Source organism: Helianthus annuus, chromosome 5 (genome assembly GCF_002127325.2).
Source record: "Helianthus annuus cultivar XRQ/B chromosome 5, HanXRQr2.0-SUNRISE, whole genome shotgun sequence".
NCBI classification, from domain to species: domain Eukaryota; kingdom Viridiplantae; phylum Streptophyta; class Magnoliopsida; order Asterales; family Asteraceae; genus Helianthus; species Helianthus annuus.
Genome location: NC_035437.2, coordinates 170,557,191 through 170,567,456, shown reverse-complemented (window position 1 = coordinate 170,567,456; position 10,266 = coordinate 170,557,191). Strand labels below are relative to the sequence as shown.

The following is a 10,266-nucleotide window of genomic DNA, read 5'->3' as shown; positions in this document are numbered from 1 at the left end:
TTTTGGAACTATCATATAATATCATTAGTATGATTGTGTAGATAAAAGAGAAATTTTCTGGATAGAACTTAGGGGGTGTTTGGTGTTGCGTTTTCAAAATAGATTATGTGTTTTAAAATAGATTTTGCGTTTTGAAAACTGCGTTTTGAAAAAGCATGTAGGTACATGCTTCTCCAAAACTGCGTTTTGGAGGCAGATAATTACTTTTTCATGGAAACATGTTTTTTAGATTTTTTATGTTTTACAAACACAATAATCAAATAATCACTTAAAACGTAATCTCAAATACCCTCTTAGTGGAGTTAAATAGCTTTTTTACGAGATAAATTGGATTAAACCAAGTGGACCAACATGTATTAGACCTAAACCTTGTGATGGACTTAAACAACGGTGCAAATCAATAATTCTGAGGGGCTGTTTGGTAGCCTCTTAATGACCATTCAGATGCTACCTCTTAATGGTTTAAAACCTTTGAATGAATAAGAGGTAACCTCAAGTCTGAATGGTTAAGAGGTAACCTCTGAATGGTAAATCATCACATGTCACATTCTTCTACTTTTTCATTGGTAAAATTCTTAATGGTTCCATTAAAAGGTAGCCTTTTAATGACCATTCAGAGGCTACCAAACAGCCCCTGAGTCTCTCATTGAAAACTCAATAAGTTTTCTTTAGTTAATGTGTTCAATAAAAACATAGCTAACATATTGTATAAATTTTTGGTCTCGATATAATCATTTTATTTGTTACTCTTATTTTGTGGAACAATCATGTTTTTCTTTAAATAAATATCTTCGCTTCAATGAGTGGGTTTCATGATTTTTATTTATAATATTAAATTACATTTATGATCAAAGAGTGTAAAAAATATCGCATAATTATCTATAAACAATTATATAATTTTTGAGAAGGGCACACAAGAATTTCTATAAGCAAGTAAATGTTGTAACTGATTTTCAGCACTGCAATAACATAAAAACAAAATTATCTTAAATAAGATAAAAAGTTAATTTTGGAAGCAAACTTAACAAAATTGAAGATCTAAAATAGAGAAAAATCCGGACGTCCTTCCCTCGTCTCTCTCTCTCTCTATTCCTTCCCCTCACAAAATTCGTCTAAAGATGTCTAGAATTCGGGAGGATATGCACCCTCCTATTCTCTACCTATACTACTATCTCTTCCACCTAGATGCTAACAATCAAACGAACGACAAAAACAAAGTGGGTTGGTTGGCATGATAGCTTAAATCCATTCATGAATACACACATATTCATGAATATGTGTGTATATAAACACGCGAGTATTGCCACGCCTATCAAGTTTGTGGGGATATATGTACACTAGGGCTTTGATAATTACCATGAAAGCAAAGAATATACACTCTAAGCTTTGAAGAATTTGTTTCAGCATTTGTCTTTGTTGCATTGCTTGATTCGTAGCTTCCCATCGATCCGATGGTCCATTTTTTTACAAGATTGTCATTAAAATACCATTAGTCTTATCATGGGGGTTGGGTCTTATCATTAGCTGGAATTATGCCACGATTGATACTTTAACTTATCCAACACGCCTTACCATTAAATGTTATCGTTATGTTAATACTTTGTCTTTTTTCTCTTTTTTAATAACGAATTTCATACATGTCATTGTCGTTCGATCAAACAGTGGGTCGGATGATGGTTACCCTAATGTCCCTAGTTCAACATGATGCAAGCCCCGGAATTGTATTAATGTTGTAAACAAGGTCACGTTGGAGTGATTAATCAAGACAGTTGCCTCTCCACGATAGTTAGACCTCATGACCAAACTCCACATAAGAGTAAGTGTGTGTGTGTGTGTATATATATAAAGAGAAAGAGAGAGTAATAAATGTGGGTGTAACGAATTCTTACATTCACTTTGGAGGGGGACTTTATAGGGTAATAAACTATAGTGTATTCACTATAGTATAGATGACCATTGGAGCCATGGAGGTTGTGTACTTAACGACTCTGAGCCACTTAGCTTCCATGTATTGTGCCTTCGTCCATGGTCCCAAGTGCACTTTATTTTCCATAGCGTATCGTTTCCCCCCATTTATTGTGTTTTAAGATTTGCAATCTCTAGATGTTCCAAAATATGCATCGAGAGTTCGGATACAAGACCATTGTACTCCTCACTTTGTTTTTCATTTCAAACTGACACGAAACTCCAGCTCTATTATCAGTTTATCACCCTAGCTCCATCACATTTGTTGTTCAAAATATATAAAACCATCACGTCTACAAACAGATGTTCGCTTACATATAAAGACAAAAGATCAAATACAAATAACTTTAACGTACAAAACGTACTAACTGAAGATTTTGCTGAAAAAACGCGGTGACATTTTCGTAATATTTACTTGTAGAGTAATTATCAAAATTACTCTACAAATGATCTTGTAGGGTAATTTTGATCTTGTAAGGTAATATTGTAGAGTATCATAATTACTTTACAAATAATTTGGTAGAGTAATTTTGAATTGTATGTTGTTGATAAACTGACACGGTAATTTTGATACACTTGTAGAGTAATTTGATGCAGAGTAATTTTGATAATTATCCTACAAGATCAAAATTACTCTACAAAATCATTTGTAGAGTAATTTTGATAATTACCCTACGAACAAACAATTACGAAAATGTCACCACATTTTTTGGTTTTTCATGCCTTTCGTACGTTTTGTACGATAAAGCACTTTCTACATGAACTTAACTCTACATATAAAACATAAAAGTTACGACGTGGGGATTGAATTTTGAAGTCGGGTGGATTAGTTGTACCTTCTTGCACTAAATGGGCTACAACGTGTAACGAGCTCTAGTGGTGCACGACTGAGACCAAAAAAAAAAGTTAGATATGTTCTAGCAAACTTTTATAAAGCCCATTGGAGAAATTTTATTGTAATTTCTAAAGTTGTCTCAGGTATCACAAATGTGGCTATGTTTATGCTATGCTATTCTAATAATATACTCATTAAGTCTCATCAAAGTAACTAGCATATTGACTAGAATCTTAAATGGAATAGAAAACATAACTTAAATATTAATTTTGATCAAGATAACCAACAATCTAAACTTAATTAAGACAAATAATAAAACCAACAATCTAAATTAAAAATCAAACCGTTAGAAAGGTTTTATGATGATTATTTTTATGAATTATGAATCGCTTTTTCACCTATCTTCCGTATTCTCATCAGTCCATGACTCCACGTACAAATCATTTGTTCGAATCATCGTTCTCCTACCATCAAGAAACACCCCCAAGAGTAAGAGATGATATGTATCTTATTGTGTGGTATAAGTAGAATAATAAAGGATATAGTAGAGATCGAGAGCAAGTTTTTAGGAGTTCGATACTTGAATGGCTTCCCTATACAGGTCTATATAGAGGGTGTTGGGCCGATCTTGTCGGGCTGGATAACAAACTATAACCCAAAAGAGGGGCCCAAGTCGTTATTAACTCTAAAATAAATATTGTTGAAAACATCATATAAATTATTTACATGACACCTCACAATCTCACATAAATGTCGAAATGATTGAGTCGGCATTTTAAAAACATATATTACCAGTAATTCTTGAAAATTGAAAATCCTTCAAAGGAAGAACTAATCAATTAATTTAATAAATTTCGGGTTGGTTTTAAATATTTTGTATCAACCTATACAAATATTGTCAATATAAAATAGTCATGGTTTTGTGATTGATTAGATTGCATTAACCTTTTCTTTTATTAAAAAAATAGGAAATTTCATGATAAATTCGGCCATTGTCAACTTAAACATCGTTCATGATGACAATCTTATATTATATTATACCACTCTTCAGGTATGTATATTCCTAATGGCATGGAATCACCTAATAACTAACAAAGAAAGTGACTGATTTATAAGTAACCACTCGGTTACATCACTCAACACCAAGAGTAAGGCTCAGTTGAAAGTACACTGCTCACATCACTTTGAATTATTCTTTTATCTCGATTATCTTTTACAATTCTCTAAATACTTATTCTCACATCGAAGAGTTGTCACAGATAGACCCCACTATCTATGAAGAGTCTAACCGGTGTTGATTGTGCAGGGTTATTTGCTGCCAGGGAATTTCGATCACTTTCCTCACCAATATCGAATTCACTTCAGATAGCTTATGTTCCTTGCTAATCCTTAATTATAGGTTTTTGAATATTCATGTAGTAAGTCAATAAGTTTCAAATCCTGGTTAAATCACAATTTTGATCCCAATGGACACCTTTTGAAAATTAACAAAATCAATTAACAAAGTTACCAAAATTTACAACGTCTAATGGTCTATTCTTACCATGTTTGTTTAATCCACTTTCAAAATTCAGTTTTACTTTTCAAGTTAACAAGGGAAAAGAAAAGAAAGCAAAAGAAAGAAAAGAAAGGAAAAGAAAATAAAAGAAAAGAGAGTATGTCTTTCCTTTCATTTCCTTTCAAATCGAGAGGAAAGAAAAACTAAATAATTTAGCCTAATTTTCCTTTTATTTCCTTTCTTTTTTTCCTTAAATGAAACTCGAGAATCCATATTTTATTTTACTTTCTTTTCCTTCTTTAAATGAAATTCCATGGCACAAAATATTTTTACTTTCTTTCAATTTCCTTTCATTTCATTCCATCAATGAACTCTGAAAGACAATGTAAATGTTTCTCAAGCACTCTCCTTTTTGCAAGACTTGGGGTTTTGTGTCGTATAACAAACAACTTGTTAGAAGGTTTACATAACCGAAGCCTCACAAACGCTCTAATAATCAAGTCAATTTACATATAATATGTATCAAGTGCAAACATTTTTGAAACTATCATATAATACCATTTGTTGATGCAACAAATACAAGACCAATGGTAGTGATTAGTCTGGTTAGGCAAAAGGCTTGAAGGGTTCCGGTTTGCCTAACGCAGGTCGTGGGGTCCCCCCACGTTTGCAAGACGTGGAGAGAGGTTCACTAGTTATGTTTGTTGTTTGTTCAAGATCTTCGGCTGAAGGGTGTTCAGCCTTGGATGCAAGAGCAATCAGATTGTGTGTGTTGACTGTGAAGAAAAGAGACTTGTATGAAACAAGTGCTCAAGAGACAGAAAGAAAGATCAGAGATCCCAAGAGATCTCAGCTGATCCAGAATGTTTGAAATGCACTTAATGAAGTGTCATTTATAGAGGAAGAGATTGCTCAAAGGGGACACCTTTGACCAGTGAACCCTGCTTGCAGTGGAGGACTTACCCTTTTAGGGGTTGAAGCGTTTGGACCTGCGGATAAAAGAGTACACCCTGTGCACACGTTTTGCTTTTACGGCTGGGAGAGTTGTTCAAGTAATCAGTGAAGTGACTGATTACTGTACACGTGCTATCTACCTTAGTTCCCGGGCTTTAAACCATTGAACCCTTCAAGCTATCATGTATTCTTAGTCATTTTATTGAGGTTTGAGCTACCCCCATCATCATCATTAGTATGATATATGTATATAAAAGAGAAATTTTCCAGATAGAACTTCATGACAAGGGAAGTGGGTGCCCCCTAACTTAATAGTTGGATTAAACCAAGTGAACCAACATGTATTAGACAATACCTGTTGTGATGGACTTCTTAAATAACGATACCTCTACATACTCGAAATCAATAATTCTGAGTCTCTCATTAAAAACTCAATATAGAATCCTCTGGTTAATGTGTTTCATCATAACATAACATACTGTATAAAAAACTTTTGGTCGTGATATAATCTCAATATGGTTTCCTCTAATTAATGTGTTTCATCAAAACATAACATATTGTATAAACTTTTGGTTCCCCATATAATCATTTTTATTTGTTACTCTTATGTGTGTGGAACAATCACGTTTTTTTTTTATAAATAAACTAGGTTAGAACCCTCGTGTAATACACGGGTTGAATAAATGTAAATTTATATATCAAATAATAAAAAAAATATATTTTTGAAACCTCGTTTATTACACAGGTTAAATAAATGTAATTTTACATACCAAATAATAAAAAAATATATCTTTAAAAATCTCATTTATTACATGGGCTAAATAAATGTAATTTTATATATTAAATAATAAAAATTTATATATTTAAGAATTCTGTGTATTGTACGGGTTGAGTAAATTTTATTTTAAATTCATTTTTACTGGGTTTTTCTTTGTATTGTTTTAAAGGTTCTGGTCATCGTGTCTTTCAACTGGGTTTTGGTCTTTACGTTTTCACTAAGGTTTCTATACATTGTGTTATCATCAAAACTTATAACATAATGCTAAATTTTGCTTATGTTTATTGTATTCTTAGCAGAACCTTTGACACCATGTATGACACAATGAATATAGTGTTATATTTTGGTTTTCTATACATTTATATTAAATAATAAAAAGTTATATCTTTAAGAACTGTGTGTATTGTACGGGTTGAGTAGATTTTATTTTATATATTAATAATGAAAAAAGTTACATTTTTAAGAACCTCATGTATTCTATGGGTTGAGCACATGTAATTTTATATACCAATCAATAAAAAGTTATATCTTATTATATCTTTATAAACCCTGTGTATTATAAGACTTTTGGACTAAACTGACAAATTGAATCAAACCACAGGACTAAAATGACATTTAACTCTTTACATTATATTAATTTATATTTAGTGTACGACTTTTGTTAATGTCAAGATAAATAATTTTGAAATCTAATAAATATTTCAAAATATTATATTATCTCCCAATACGAATTGTTTAAATTTAATTTTTATAATTATCTTTTAAATTAATATTAATTATCTATAATCAAGTAGGAGATAAAGTGTAACACCACAAAAATAGGATTGGTAATTATGCCACATTAATAATAATGAACAGGTAAAATACCGTTAGTGGGTAAAATTAGCCCGGTGAATATTTGGATTTAAACAAATAATCCTAAATATTAATTAAAAAAGGAGAATAAAAGCTTTGAGAAAAGTAAGTTTATAAGAAGCCCGAGTTAACGGGACTTAAAATAAAACGGGTTATAAACTCCCGGAACCCACTTAAAATAACTAGGAATATCAACCTAGTTAGTTAAGTGTTATAAAATAATGAAGGAACTTGAATGTAGTAACCTTTATAAACCTGGGTAAGGTTGAGGGACTAAAATGGTTAAAATGAGAAATGGGGTTTTTATTATTAAAACTAAAAACACCAAAACACACACCTTTGTGTGTGTTCTGATCACACAAAACACAGGAGCCAAGAAGGGCTCTCAAGCTCAAACCCTAATCAACATAATTTCATCAAATTGAAGAGGCAAATCAAGTCCAAAACAAAATCTTAAGCTCAAATTAGTGATCAACTCCATGAAGGGATCATAAGGTATGCCAAATTTCATTATTTAGTTCATCTTTAATTCTTGGTGAACATATGAAATCGAAAATTTGGCTTGCATGATTTGAAGTTTGGATGAAATAGGATGAAAATCATGTCTAGGAGCAAACCCTAGCCAATAATTTGTTGAATTAGTGTTCATAGACATGAGGTCCATAACTATCCATTTATGTGTTAAATGGGTTTTTGTAGAAAGATGATGAACACTAGAAATTATGATTATCAATCTAGTGTTATTTGAGCTCCATGAAATAAGGTCTAGGTGTTGATGTGTAAACTAGAACATTTGAATTTGTGAAAAATGCTCAAAAATTGGGCTAAATAACTAGTCATGAAACTTGGTTAATGATTTTGCAAAAATTATGCCCTTTAGGTGTTTGTTGAATATGCCTAAAAGAAAACGAGATGTTGAAATTTTTGAGTAAAAACGCATATTTGAATGTTATGGTGAAATTATGCGTTATATGAAATAATTAGAGTTCTAAACAAGTCGTTGATTGAACTCTATAGGCAAAGGAATTGAATCTTCAAGCGGACGAGCCGAAGTTGATGCACGCTTGAAGGAAAAGAACTAAAGGTACGTAACTTTCGGTTTCGTTGCATTATGCATAAACAATAGTCTTAAAAATGTTAATGAGATTGTAGTGTCAAATGCGAGTTTGGTATGTCATAGAAGTGACAAAGTTCACTCGACAAACCAAACGGGTCAAAATAGTTAATTAGATATGTTGGATGATAGTATTGTTTAATTAGTCATGTTTGGGGGGGGGGGATAGTGCACGGTCCTCCCAACCGCCGGAGTGATCTCACTCCGGGAGCCGCTACCCGACCAAGCTAGCTCCGCGGTGACTTCCCCATGCCGAGTTCTTACCCTGGGCGACATATGCCACTCCAAGACTCGAACCCGGTACCTCTGGGAAGAGGTGGGTGTCGGTGGCCAACTGGCTACCCCAGTTGGTTTTAATTAGTCATGTTTGGAATGTATATAAAGTGATGTAATTCACTAGATAAAGAAACGGGTTAAAATATTGGTTGTAATAAGTTTGGTATGTTGATAAAATGGTGAATTCCATTAGACAACCAAACGGGTGAAATAATGGTCGAAATGGTAGTGTACGAAGTGACTTAAACGTCATTCATTAAATTTGAGTTATAAAAGCGTAAATGATGGAATGTATGTGATACGCTAAGGTAGACAAGCCCGGGAATGGGTAATTATGGTTAGAAACCAATGTTAACGAATTATGCAAGTATGTAACTTGGTTCCGTTATATCATGTTTGTATATGAATATAGTTAGTTTAACTTGATTAGTCCTAATTGTGAAATTGGTATAATGCCGAAATGACGAAGTTCATTAGGCATGGCATTGAGTCAAAATGTATGTTGGAATTAAGTTAGTAATGATGATAAAAATTGGAGGTTTCCCATTAAATCACCAAACGGGTCAAAACAAGGGTAAATTGGTAATGATTGAAAGTGACGTGAACGTCACTCTATAACTGAGAGTTATGAAAGCGTAAAATCATGGAATGTAATAATACGCTGAAGTTCCGAGCTCGGGGAAATGGGTATGTTACACTTAGAAGTGAAAATGAATGATTAACATGTTTTGCAAAGTATAAAACAAATGGGTCCGAATAAAATGAACAAGAAATATAAACCATTCGTTAATAATTCAGGTTTCATATGCGGGAAATAGATAAATTGATGCGTAATTTTAATTACAAACGCGTAGGAAAAAGATTCACCTAAAACGAACTTGTAGAATAAAGTTATAGCCATTTGAAGTTGGTAATTATAAAAATTGGAGTTGGGCAGATATGCAGGTCCAGAAATGCGAACCCGCTGGAAAAGGGTCTCCCCCGCGCACGCGACGGGGAAACGCAATTTGGCGTGACACACGGGCCGCTCGCGCCCGCGAAAGACTTAAATGATCTCTCGCGTGGCGCGAGAGATCAAAGTTTTAAATTTTTATTTGTTTCATTTATTCGATATTGGAACTTGATTATACTTATTATATGTTGTCAAAACTAACTTCTAGTTGGGTTTTGATGAATAGGTGAAGCAAGTGACATTCCGGATGGTGATCAAAGCAAATAATAAGAACCGAACACATCACTTTTGAAGCTTCCCGCAAGAATATGTTTTGTTTTAGTTCAAAATGGGACATGTAACTCTTGATGTCAACATTATGTATGTTTTAAACTAGTAAGGATGAAAATCCTATGTACTTTAATCATGCATGAACTTTAAAACTTAACGGAAAACTTTTGTAAATCCCTGTTTTTCCTAAACGAAAGGGTATTTAGTAGTAAATTCATATGAAAATTAAGATGGGTGTTACATAAAGATGAGAAACTAAAAAATAGATGGCTCCAATGAATGAGATGTGTTCCAAAGTTGGTTTCTTTAATTGACCCAAACCACAGGACTAAAATGAGTGGGCTTCTCCACTTTCAAATCTTCAATGACTGGGCTTCTTGATTGGTAAGTGTAGTTTAATTTTGTTCTGATTGATTGATGTTTATTTTTTTTTTCATTCCACGCCATTCTCACCCGTGCTTTTTTTCTTCACGCCACAATGCTGACGTGGTTGCCGCATGGCGTTTCATGCCCATTCTCATGCTCTCCCACACTGTGTGATCTAATGTTAGTAATAATATTTGTGAGAATTATTATAGATTAGTGATTATCACATGTTTATGTTATGATTGATTTGTAAAAAAAAGGTGTGTTTATATTGGCTAAGGATATAATTACTTAAGAAATAATGGATTTTAATAATCACAACTATTAGCCGATGACTGCCAACGGTTCCAACTTAAAAATAATCAGTGGTGGTCCCATTTTTTCACATGTTGTAAACCAATGG

At 33.0% G+C, this 10,266-nt stretch overlaps 1 long non-coding RNA gene across 1 annotated transcript; it reads left to right on the top strand.

Annotated features, from left to right (window-relative positions):
- Positions 1 to 7,336: 7,336 nt before the first annotated feature.
- Positions 7,337 to 9,560, top strand: LOC118492411. The gene is made up of 3 exons (XR_004893602.1): positions 7,337 to 7,380; positions 7,903 to 7,969; positions 9,454 to 9,560. It is a non-coding gene; the product is annotated as an uncharacterized LOC118492411 (long non-coding RNA).
- The last annotated feature ends 706 nt before the right edge of the window (positions 9,561 to 10,266 follow it).